The sequence below is a fragment of the Lactuca saligna genome, chromosome 5, assembly GCF_052625555.1.
Source record: "Lactuca saligna cultivar CGN05327 chromosome 5, ASM5262555v1, whole genome shotgun sequence".
Classification (NCBI taxonomy): Eukaryota; Viridiplantae; Streptophyta; class Magnoliopsida; order Asterales; family Asteraceae; genus Lactuca; species Lactuca saligna.
In genome coordinates, this window is record NC_136421.1 from 261,919,293 (window position 1) to 261,932,699 (window position 13,407).

Sequence of the window (13,407 nt, forward strand, 5' to 3'; positions counted from 1 at the left end):
TGAGTACACAAACAAAAATAAATTATTTTGCAACAAAAAAAATTAAGGACTAAATGTGTACAAAAATATTAAGGACTAAATGTGTACAAAATGAGAAATATATTACCCTATTAAGATATTTTTACCGGTTAACCTGAAATAACCGGTCATAATGATTGAATGTGTACAGTTTAACAAGTTGAAAAGGTAAATGTGAACAAAAAATAAACTCAGTGACCAAATGTGTACAAATCAAAGAATATATTACCCTTTTAAGTCATTATCTCAATAAGAATCAACTCATTACTTTTTATTTTCTAGATCCTATGAATCAGTCAAGATATAATATATTGTTCATATTGTTGTAGCAATTGAAATCTTTTTTATTATCTATTAAAAAATATGCTTTTAAGTTGTAAATCAAAACAAAAAAGAAGGAATATGGACAAATGGAAAGATGGGAGAAACAAAGAAAAAAAATTGATGATATAGAATTCCATTATCTAAGGTATATAAGTAATAGAAAAAAGCTTTGATGACCAATTTAAACCAAATATTCATTGAAAGAAAATATGATTATGATATAAATGCACCAAACGAGAATTTTAAGAAAAATATCTTTGAGATCTCTTCCTTTTTTTTTTAATTATCTAATATAATATCAATATTGTAATCTAAAAAACCCTGCAAAATATCAAAGAAGTAAGAAGGTGGCGGCGGCAGTGGTCATGATAATAACCAAAAGTGAAAAAAAAAAAAAAAAAAACATCCCCATTCTAAATCAGCATTTGAAAATAGGTTTCTTTCCTAATTTGAACCACCATCAGAAAACAACACGAAGAGGCATAAAATTTATAGTATTACATTTGTGAGATGATGTGGCAACCAAGTCACTAGTGAAGCGCCATTTCCTAGAGAGAGTAAGTGTGTAGTGGTGTGAGTAGCTTTACATCCGACAACAAAAGAGATAGAAGACTTCTCTCACTATCTCTCTCTTCCCTGTATTCTTCCAAGTCACTAGCAAGTGACTAGTGAACACTATTTCCTGTTGGCAGAGTGGTGTTGGAGATGATGGGATCATCTTTAGCATGTGAAACACTTTGTATACATGTGATGGATTTTGAAATTACAAGATTGACCGTTATAAAATTTTGAAAATTAAAATAAATTTATGATGTTTATACCAGTAACCAAATCTGTAATTGACTGTGAAATTTACGGTTTGCTATACAAAAGATCAATAATTGTGAACTAAGATGATGAAAATTAAATAAAAAATGTTGTTAATGGAGCTCTATTAGGATATTTTGGCCTTTGTGTCTCTTTTACTTTTACTTGTGGTTTTCTCCTTCAAGAAAGCATAGGGTGTTAGGAGGGCAAAGTAACAGCTACATGTAGTTTACTTTTACTTATAATAACAATAAAGGTTTTTTTTTCATAAACACTTAAGTTCTCAAGGCCGCTCTAATAGAACGAATCGTTATTAGTTATTAGGAAAATATGTTACATGTAATGATTACGATATTTTACACCATCACTATTTTATTTTTATTTATAATTATAATATTTTATTTTGTTTTTTCATTTCTTACGAGCTTGAACTAAATCCTCTATAAAACTGAAAACCCTTCAACACATAAAGTGTGTGATGGTAAATTAGGAGAAAACGAGGTGATGCAAAGAGAAAGGGGAAGAATTTGAGTCAGTGGACTATATACATAACTTTTGACATAACACAGGGACCAAACCTGTAACTTACTCTAGAAAAATATATTTGATGTTGGAACCCCTTTTTGCAAAGTGGATTTCCAATACCAGGCAGGTAGTTTCCCCATGGTAATATATATACTTCAACAGTCGATCTCTCTACTCTGATCGATGCGGATGCCTATGGTATTAATCAAGCTATCGATCATCTTCTTCCATGGCTACCTCTCAACCGAGTTTTAGTTATGATGTTTTTTTAAGTTTCCGGGGTGCCGACACTCGCAAGGGAATCACAGATCATCTCTATACAGCCTTGAAGCAAGCATGTATCCGTACTTTCCGGGATGATGATGGAATGGAGAGAGGAAAGCTGCTGAAGCCAGAGCTAAATAAAGCCATCCAAGAGTCTGCAATTTCAGTCATTGTCTTCTCAGAAGGCTTTGCATTCTCCAAGTGGTGTCTCGATGAGGTTATGATGATTATGTACGAACATGAGACTTCATCCTCTAGACATGAAGTGGTACCCGTGTTCTATAATGTGGACCCATCTGATGTTCGAAATCAAACAGGAAGCTTTGCAGAAGCATTTTATGTGTATGATTATGAAGTCAACGCAGAAACAAACCTTGAAAAGAAAAGAGAATTGTTGGAGAAGGTGGGGACATGGAGGGATTCACTTAAAAAAGCTGCAACCTTCACAGGAATAGTACTTACCCATGGGTATGTATGCTTCCTCTTATTTTATCCACTGTCGTGTTACTTAGGATTAATTGCTTTAACTAAATCCTTTTAGGTATGAGGCCAAATTCATAATCGACATTGTGAATGTTATAAAAAAGAAATTGGACTACAAGACCCTATACGTTGAGGAGAAACTATTGGGAATAAAGGAGAATGTTGAGGAGATTGAATCATGGTTACAAGATCCGTCACCTGATGAAGTCATCCTTCTGATTGATGGGATGGGAGGCATTGGGAAAACAACCATAGCCAAATGCATATATAACTCAAACTCACGTTACTATAATCGTAGTTGCTTTCTTGCAAATATTAACGAGACATCAAATCAACCGGGTGGATTGCTTCGCTTGCAAAGTCAGCTTCTTTCCACAATTTTAAATAGTGGAAAGGAGGAAACTATATGGAATGTTGATGAAGGAACCAAAAAGGTTGCAGATGCCATAAGCAACAAAGAGGTGCTTCTAATCCTTGATGATGTTACAACATTGCAACAGATAGATGCATTACTAGGACCACAGAGGTTTTACCCTGGAAGTAAAGTGATCATAACAACCAGGCATAAGTGGTTGAAAACTGGTTTCAAAGTTCATCCTAAGATCCAGTCTGTTAGAACCTTATCTGCGGGTGATGCTATCGGGCTTTTTAGTTTCTATGCATTTCATCAAGATCAACCCACTGAACCCTATGTTATCCAATCACAACTATTTGTTAATCGCTGTAAGGGTCTTCCTTTGGCTCTTAAAGTATTGGTTCTCTACATGGACATACAGATGATGTATGGGAAGATACAATGCGCAAACTGGAAGCAATTCCCAATCCTGAGATTCAGAGAGTTCTACAAATAAGCTACGAAACATTGGCGGATGAGAATGATAAAGATTTATTCTTGCATGTTGCTTGTTTCTTTGAGGGTGAGGAAAAAGACTACATTGTGAAATTATTGGGCCAATGTGACCTATACCCTGTAGTTGGGATCAGGAATCTAACAGATAGATGTCTACTGTATGTTGAATATGGGAGAGTGAAGATGCATCGATTAATCAAGGAGATGGGACGAGAAGTTGTTCGCCAGGAATCACCAAAGAATCCTGGGAAAAGAAGTAGACTGTGGCATCATCACGACTGTTTTAACGTGTTGAAGGACCATGTTGTATGTTTATTTTACACATCCCTTTTGTATAATATAATTTGGTGTGTATGTGTTGAGCCATAGGCCATAGCTTACCTTTTTTGAATTTCATAATTAGGGTACAGATAAGGTAGAAGGATTCATGCTTGATATGCAAAAGATCAAGGAAGGTAAACCATCTTTACCTATAAAGACGAATAATCCAGGGAAACGCAGTTTTCAAGAATATCTTGGCAAAACAATGCATGGAGAAGAAGCAGATTTCAAAATTGGTGCACTGGAAACTATGAAGAACCTAATGCTACTTCAACTAAACCATGTAACATTTTCTGGGAAATGCAAGAATTTGCCCAAAAAGCTACGATTGTTGAGTTGGCCAGGATTTTCTCTAAAAGCTATACCATGCGACATTTCTTTAGAAAAGTTGGTGGTTCTTGACATGAGTTACAGCAAATTGAAGCGCGTTTGGGATGACTTCAAGGTATGTGTTATTATTTTGATTATTGATTATCATTTTAGGATTTGCTTATATGACAAGGGATTTTCATGTCACAGTTTATTGGAACGTTAAAAATCCTTAATCTTAGCTATTCAGTTGAGCTAATCAAAACCCCTGACTTTGGTGGGCTCCCTGGTCTGGAGAGTTTGATCCTGAAAGGTTGTGTACGTTTAAAGAAGGTTGAGGAATCAATTGCATACCTGAAAGAACTAGTCTTGTTAGATCTAACCAATTGTAGAAGCTTAGGAGAGTTCCCATGTTTACCTAGCTCCCTAGTATCACTTCGAATGTCTGGTTGCCAAAACCTTGGTGTTCTTAAACGAGTTCAATGCTTGGAATCAGTTTCGTCATTTCCGGTTTTGCAGGATGTGAATTTATCATATTGCAATCTCTTGGATAATTCTTTCCCAAATGATTGGAGTAGTCTGGTCTCACTTGTGAATGTGAATATAGATGGCAACAATGTAACTTCCTTACCAAAATGTATCCAAACCCTACCTGAAATTCTAACGCTTAGTGTTGAAAGGTGTTCAAAAATCCAATCAATTTTAAGTCTCCCAACATCCGTCTTTGCATTGTATATCAGCCACAATGAGTCCTTGCAGAAAGTGAATCTTTCACAAAATTCAGGGATCGTAGTGTCCCATGTAAACTGTAAAAATCTGTATCACATGGAGGGTCGTTACAACCTTCAATCAATCAATAAAGTTGACATGAAAATTATACGATATCTGGGGTTAGAACCAAATGCATTTCAAGGAATGGAGTTGGGTATTCAGGTTCTTTCTTTTTCTCTTTCTCTATCTTATTTGTTTTTATAGGCTAATGCTGATATTGATAATCAAACTAAATAATGATAAATGGTGTCACACTCACAGGTGTTACATGAATTTGGTATATTCAGCACATATGTTCCAGAAAAACAGATCCCTCCGTGCTTCATGTATAAAGAAAAGGGCCAACAAATTTCATTTAAGGTTCCTTGGCATCATAATAATTCGAGAATAAGTGGCTTAAATATGTGTGTCGTGGTTTCTCGATCAAGAAGATATGTTTCATTTGTGATTCATTTATATAACAGGACTAAAGATTTGTTGTGGAAATACATGAAAGGAAATCAAGAAATCCCAAAGAATGTGGAAAAGTTTGCATGGTTAAGCCTTTGGAGGTGTGGCAATATGTTGGAGGGTGGGAATGAAATCGATATACACATCACTTATCATCAAGGGTTAGTAGAGGAATGTTGTATAAACCTGTTATATGAAGAGGATGAACAGCTTGATGGTGAACAAAAGGAGGCTCGTAATCATGGCAATATGTTTGATCAGATTTTGTGGACTGATAGAATGGAATTGGATATATCAGATTATGTTTATAGTGGGAAGCAGCATTCATTTATGAGTGAAAACCAGGATAATGATATTATATTACCATAGAACTAGAAGATGGCTATTGTACCATAGAAGACATCGTCAGTTTATTTTCAAATAGATATTCATTTACATTGTAGGTTTATCCAGTCATAACTTTCTTGTCATAGTTTAGTTGAAGTGCATGTTTGGCACCATTTGTTTACCTTGTTCAAATGGATGATGTATATTTATAGATTCAGTACTTATTAGGGAATGCATCTTTCTTAAGGGTATATGTTTGACAAAAAGTAAAAATACCTGGTAGCTGGAGCTTTTATCGTGTAAAAGTTTTGGCAAAAGCAGTTGTAAGAAGGTATAAAATTTACATAAAAGCTCACAGCTTTGCATAGATCATCATTCATTGGCTCAAGTTTAGATTGATGGTTTGCGATTGCTTCTCTGGAACTCAAAGCATCTACGAAATCTTCTTTGACCTCATGACCTGTAATGGCAATAGGTATTAGAATCATAAAAACTCATTATGTGTTTTCTAGTTTTTTCAGAAAGAAAGGAAGAGAGAGAGAGGAAAAATAACTGTAGCACCAAGATGGCTATATAACTCCAGATGCTCATTACAAGTTTACAACAGAAACAAGATTTTATTAAATCCCCTTTTCTTTCACCTTTAGGAGTGAAATTAATCTTCCTTGAGGTTTCCACGGGCATTTACTAAAGAATACAAACTTTATAACAAGTAATGTAATGACTCTACTACGCCACATTGGAGGTACTTAGAGCAAAAAGGAGCATGACTACCTTGGCCCTAGGTCATTAGTAAAAATCAAAACAAAAATGCACATACTCTTTGAATTTGTTAAGTACTGGCACTAGGTCAGACCATCAAAATTCTCTCTTCTCTTTTGGTAACGACAGTAACACACAAAATCGTATCAAGGCATCGCGAATCGATAAATTAGCTTGAAGGAATACTCGTGAAGTAAAAGAGAAAAGAAAGTATTATCGGTTGCCGGCACTGGTAAGTGCAAAGCATCTGATCGAAATGTTGGTGCGGGGGTTCCGGCACCGGCAGGTCCTCGAAGATCACCAAATGGCCATTAGAGTTAGGGCTATCCAAGTTGCCGGTCATTTCGGGACTTCGTTTCTTAGGTAGACGCTCATTTTGACTCCTGTTATGAACCCTAGATTCGAAGACAATAATAGAACAATGTATATGAATAGAGAGCATCAATAATAACACATGTAGTAACTATTTTCTTTTATTACACATAACAACATTCTTGAAAATGTTTACTAATGGTTATTATGACCTGTTGTAGCAGGTTACATCCCGCTATAATAGATCATAATGGTTACATGTAAGCACACAAGTTCGTTACCTAGATGTGTAGAAAAGAAAAATAGTTACCTAAATATGAATAAAACCAAAAGTAAAAATAAATTACACAAATGGTCTCTGGGGGAATTTATGTGTTTGATCCCTATTTATTTTTTTAATTCGGATGGTCCTACTGTTTAGTTTTGTTGCATTTGGTCTCTGTCTTATCTAAAAAGACTAGTGTGTCCTTATTAATTTAATTTTTTTAATTAAATTTCTTATTTATATATATTTTTTATATGTTTAAAAAAATTAATAGATCCTACATATCTGTATCTCCTTACCATCTCATCTTTTATCATCCCCAACTTCTATTTCTTTTCCATCTTTAATGACATCGAAGTCTTCACCATCTATTCTTTTTCGGTCCTTCAACTCCAGCGAACCAACACCACAACCCAATAAAGTGAAGAGACAGTGGGTTATGGTGTTTGTTTGCCAGAGTTGAAAGACCCAAAAAAAAAAGATGGTGAAGACTTCCATATCACTACAGATTGAAATAAAATAAAGGTTGAAGAGGATGTGAGATGAGATGGTAACCGGTGGGACCCAGATTAAATTTTTCAAATGTAGTTTTAGGTTTACGGTGATGACATACAAATATATGGGGTCTGTTAATTTTTTTTAAACATATAAAAACAAAAACATAAATAAGAAAATTAATTAAAAAAATAAATTAATAAGGGCATAATAGTCTTTTTAGGTAAGACAGTGACTAAGCGCGCAACAAAAATAAACAGTAGGGACCATCCGAGTTAACAAAATAAGTTAAGGACCAAATGCACAAATTCCCCCAAACCATAGGGACCATTCATGTAATTTACTCTTACTTTTTGGTTTTGTTCATATTTAGGTAACTATTTTTTTTTACACATCTAGGTAACGAATTTGATGAAAGTGTTCACATATAACCATTATGACCTACTGTAGCTGGATGTAACCTGTTACAGCAGGTCATAATGGTCATATATGAACAGTTCCAAATATTTTTTTACCTAAATGTGTACAAAAAAAAAAAAAAAAAAAAAAAAAGATAGTTAACTATATATGAACAAACTGAAAAGTTAATTACCTTAACAAGTCATATTCCCTTCTTTTAAAACATTTTTAGCCTTTTAGAAAGTAAAAGATGTTTGGTAAAAACGATAGATCTTGTAAAAGCTATTTTTGATCAAGTATGGATGCGTGAATTGTGATTAGGAGAAGAGGTTAGGGGGTGTTTGTTCTTTTAAAACATTTTTAGCTTTTAGAAAGTAAAATATGTTTAGTAAAAGCAATAGATCTTGTAAAAGCTTTGATCAAGTATGGATGCGTGAATTGTGATTAGGATAAGAGGTTAAGGGGTGTTTGTTCTTTTAAAACATTTTTAGCTTTTAGAAAGTAAAAGATGTTTGGTAAAAGCAATAGATCTTGTAAAAGCTATTTTTAAATAAAAGGAAAATGAACTTTTTGGAAAAATCTGGTAAACCTGACTTTTCACAACTTTTTCTAAAAGGACTTTTGTCCTCTTAAAAGCTAAGTCAAATACCCCCTTAATCTGGAATGCAATGCGCCACATTCTTGTTGCTTTTGTGATATGTATTCGGATCAGTGCATAACTTGTTGGTATTGTTCTGGACTTCTAGGGGTCAGCAAGAAATGGGTAAAACGAGGGTCGAGGGTGTTACCTTTGCTTTTGACTATAGTTTTATCTATTTCGTTTTCACCATGTAATTTGGACTGACCCAATATATGAACAGTTTTTAAGTGAAAAAAGAAAAAAAATTATGTCTTTGTTTTTTAATTTAGATAAAATTGCAAGAATAATTCGTGAACATTGTCATTTTGGATCAAATAGGTTTGGACTAGCGCCAATCAATGGTCTAAAATATTTCATTTTGTTGGGAGTTTGCTTCATTTTGTTTGGTTTAAATTTTGACAAAATTGCAAGATTGGTCCCTATGGTATGTCAAAACTTTCATGTTTAGACTAAAAAAAGTATGAACTAGCACCGATAGTCCAAATTTTTCATTTTCTTGCAAGTTTAATCCAATTTAGTTTGAACCTTTTTTGTAAATACGATTTTTCCCTTAGTATTTAATTTTCCATTTTTATTTATTATCAACAATAAAAAAAAGACTAATTAATAATCTAGCCAAATTAAGGAAGTAATTAACAATTTTTAGTAAAAAAATAGGAATTGTCCCAAAATAGCCCACGAAACCGTAGGTTTTTAGATTCGTCTACTGTTTCGTGTTCTGTATTAAAAAAATCATTTTGAAGATATAAAATCGTAGGTTTTTTTTAGACCTGCGATTTTCTCTCTATAATCTACGGTTTCCAAACCGTAGCCTACGATTTTTGGCTAAAAAACTATGGGTTTTTTTTTTAAACTACGGTTTTGGGTTGAAAACTATGGTTTTTGGTAAAAGAAAAAAACCTACGGTTTTTTTTAATAATAAAGAGTATTTTTTTGAGAAAACTATTTTATTCTATTAATTATTAAAAAACTATTTTATATTTTACAAAAAAATATTTTTTCAACAAAATAATTGTCAAAAAACAACTCTACATTTTATAAACAATATTTTTAATCAAAATAATTCTAAAAAAAATACTCTCTATTTAAAAAATAATAAAAAATAAATAAATAATTGTAGTTTTTAGCCCAAAATGTAGACTATACCCCCAAAACCATAGTTCAAAAAAAACCCTTAGATTTTACCCAAGCCGTAGGCTACGGTTTGGGAAACAGTAAATGATACAGAGAAAACCGTAGGTTTTAAAATAACATACGGTTTTATTTCTTCAAAATAAATTTTTTTATACAAAGTACGAAACAGTAAACGAAAAATGAGTCTTCAAGATATGGAGGCATTATCTTTATGGCACAAAGTGCAAATTTTCCACTGATCATAAGAATCTTCATTATCTATTTAATCAGAAAGGATTGAATATCAGACAACGACGCTGACTAGAGTTGCTTAAGGATTACGACTATGAAATACTTTACCACCCTAGTAAAGCAAATGTTGTAGTTGATACTTTAAGCAGAAAAATGAGCCTTGAAAGGAAAAGGCCAAGAGCATTAAGAATTGAAGTTGTCTCAACGATTGTAGAAAGCATCAAGAAAGCTCAAGAAGAAGCTTTAGAGAAAAATGACTGAAAAGAAGAATGTTTGGGCAAAACGTTAGTGTTCGATATAAACAGTCAAGGACTAAAGGTATTCCAAGATAGGATTTGGGTACCTAAAACGGGAGGAATAAGAGATCTTATGATGGAGGAAGCTCACAATATCATGTACTCGTTTCATCCTGACAGCACGAAAATTTATAGGGATCTAAAACCCTACTACTGGTGGCCGACGATGAAGCTTGATGTTGCGAAGTATGTGGCCGAGTGTGTGACATGTGCGAGAGTTAAGGCACAACATCAGAAACTGTATGGGAGTTTAGAACCTTTACCTATACCCATGGGTAAATGGTAAGACATCACCATGGATTTTGTGACTAAACTGTCCAAAACGAAGAACGGTCACGACATGATTTGGGTGGTCGTTGATCGATTTACTAAAAGTGCACACTTCGTAGCAGCCAATGAAAAATGATCTATGGATAAACTTGCAAATGCTTACGTGAAGGAGATAGTAAGACTTCATAGTGTTCCGTTAACGATTGTATCAGATCGTGATAGTCATTTCATGTCAAGGTTTTGGAGAAGTCTACAAGAGGAATTGGGTACAAAATTGTGTTTAAGTACAACTTACCATCCGCAAATCGATGGTCAGAGCGAACGAACGATTCAAACATTGGAGGATATGCTAAGGGCATATACCCTGGAATTCCAAGGTAACTGGGATGAACATTTACCTCTGGTAGAATTTTCCTACAATAATAGTTTCCACTCGCGCATCAACATGGCACCTTATCACACTTTGTATGGAAAAAAGTGTCGAACGCCGTCATGTTGGCTTAAAGCTGAAAAAAAGTTGTTTATGGGACCTAAGATAGTTCATCAGACTGCTGAAAAGCTGAAAGTGATTAGGGAAAGGATGTTAGAAGCTCAGGATCGTCAAAAGAGCTATGCTGACAATAAAAGACAACCGATAACATTCGAAGTTGGAGATTCGGTTTTACTTAAAGTCTCACTGTGGAAGGGACTTATAAGATTTGGTAAAAGAGGAAAGTTGAGTTCAAGGTTTATTGGACCGTTTAATATTCTTCAGAAGATTAGGAAGCAAGCTTACAAGCTAGAACTACCAGAAGAACTAGATGGTATTCATAACACTTTCCACTTGTGTTATTTGAGGAAGTTCACTGGAGAAGTTCCCGACATAATTCCAATTTATGAATTAAGGTTGGATGAAAGCAAGAGGTTAATTGAAGAACCTGAAGCAATTATTGACTGTAAGACTGAGAAGTTGCGACGCAAGATGGTCGATTTAGTGATTGTGCGATGGAAACATATGAATGGGTCAAATCTCACCTGGGAAACGGAGAGTGACATGATGAGTCGCTATCCACATTTGTTTGTTGATGTATGATTCTGGGGACGGAATCATCTTAAGGGGGAGAAAATTGTAACGCCCGTGTTTCTGGGCTAAAACATTAAAGATGATGTAATAGTCTAGGTCAACCTTTGTAACTTGTTTTGAAGTAATAAAGATGTATTATTTGAGTATTATGTGTTTATACTTAATTATTATGATTTAATAAATTAAGGATAAAAATAAGCGTCGAAAATAAATGTTAGATAAACCCAATATTTTGAAGAAAGTTGTAGTGGTTGAAACAAGGATTCCGGAGATATCAAGAATACCGAAATCCGAGTTATAACGAAGAAGTTATGACCTGTCGAAGTTTCACAACAGAACCGCCACGACGCTATGTGACATAAAAAGTGAGTTTATAATAAAGTGTTTTTTAGCCTTAGAGATCTAAATGAAAGTCATAGTGCACGTTAAACCGAGAGCATGCATAAAAAGAATGTCCAAATCTGACTTCGTATGAGGAAGTTATGAATTTTTTAAGATTTAGCATAATAGTATGCAGACCGGAACTCGAATTACAGATCGAGAGATTTTTAGCCGACACAACCTAAACGAGCATCAAAGTTCTTGTTGATAGTAGTTTAATGGTAAAAAGACAGACGAAATCGGACGTCGGATGAAGAAGTTATGAATTTTTAACGGACTTTTTCTGTCTCGGCTTGTTAAAATATAATTTTAAAAATAAAGTCAAAATTAGCTGACAAGGTCTAAATGAAAGATGTAGAGTATAATATCACCTATGCGTGGATATAAAGAACGTCAAAACGGAGCCCGTATGAGAAATATATAAATTTTTTAAGTTTCAGGCACAAACTTCGATACTGGAAGTACGCCCAGCGTACAAGGTATGTACGCCCAACGTACTTATGTGTACATGGTCCAAAGTTAGCCACATCGCCTACTCTTTCGCATGGTGCACACATGTTCGTAGCTTTGATGCGTCCGAGATGATCCCTTCCTACACTGAGTGTACTCGATGTACGCCCAACGTAGTGGCTGGTAAAGTAGTATGCCCCACGTACCATAATGTTACGCCCAACGTAATCAGGAGCTTCGACCTCCTATAAAAGGGGTGCGAGGCTGCCCCAAAATTGTTTACAAAATTTGCCCTTTTTCACCTTCTACCTTCTTTTTACCTACACTGAATACCCCCAATCCTAGAATACATTTCTAGCATCATAAGAAAGCCCCGGAGAGCCCGAAGACCTCGAGAAAAAGAGTTTTTCGAGTCGAAACTCTGCCCGTGTAAAGCCCAGTTTTTTAGAAAACATCCTAGTTTCATCGAAAAAGATTGTTTTAAGGGATGAAGTGTTGTCCTATCGCCGTCCAATCAATTAAGTGTGTAGTCACTTTCATCTTACACATATATATGAAGTATTTTCTATAAAATACGTGTTATGTGTATATATATTGTTTGTTTATTTGAGATATGTGTTGAATGAATGTTTTATACATGTTTTAAACTGTATATGTATTTTTATCTACAAATATGTTGGGTAAAACATGAGTATATGAAATAGTTGATGTATGATAAAATGATGGGAGGCCTCGATGTTGTTGTTTTTAGTCATCTAGTGGAGTATATATGATGACCACATAGCTTTCTAGACAGTCCAGTGGAACGATGGCAGACTCGCAATCTGTATGTAACATCCAAAAATTCGAGACCAAAAATTTCGTTTTAATTAAGTTATTACATAAAATGGTTCATCAAAACGTTGCCAAAATCATGTCAATACATAAAACCATAATATCATGTCTCAAAACCAAATCATCTGAAATAACAAAACATCAGAGTACAATCCCAAAAAAACTCTTAGCGGAACTCATAAGTGTGCGTGTGTGATGCGCTGCTACACCGTCGACTCCTTCCCCTTAGACGAAGAGGTACCTGAAACCAAAATTGAAACTGTAAGCACGAAGCTTAGTGAGTTCCCCCATCATACCACATATCATACTACCACATAGCATACATACTACCGAGCAATTATGGGGCACCCGTCCTACCCATGTCAAGCCATTATGGGGTGCTGACCTACCCATGTCAAGCCATTCTGGGGTGCTGACCTACCCATC

The 13,407-nt window shown here is 34.7% G+C and overlaps 1 long non-coding RNA gene and 1 pseudogene across 2 annotated transcripts; one reads left to right on the plus strand and one right to left on the minus strand.

Moving 5' to 3' along the window:
• Positions 1-766: 766 nt before the first annotated feature.
• Positions 767-6,617, minus strand: LOC145047607 (uncharacterized). The gene is made up of 2 exons (XR_013682294.1): positions 6,270-6,617; positions 767-5,909 (listed from the first exon to the last, which is right to left on the minus strand). It is a non-coding gene; the product is annotated as an uncharacterized LOC145047607 (long non-coding RNA).
• On the plus strand, positions 1,904-5,695 carry LOC145047606 (disease resistance protein RUN1-like; annotated as a pseudogene). Its single transcript, XR_013682293.1, has 5 exons — positions 1,904-2,406; positions 2,480-3,577; positions 3,675-4,037; positions 4,112-4,834; positions 4,934-5,695. The product of XR_013682293.1 is annotated as a disease resistance protein RUN1-like (transcript).
• Positions 6,618-13,407: the final 6,790 nt, after the last annotated feature.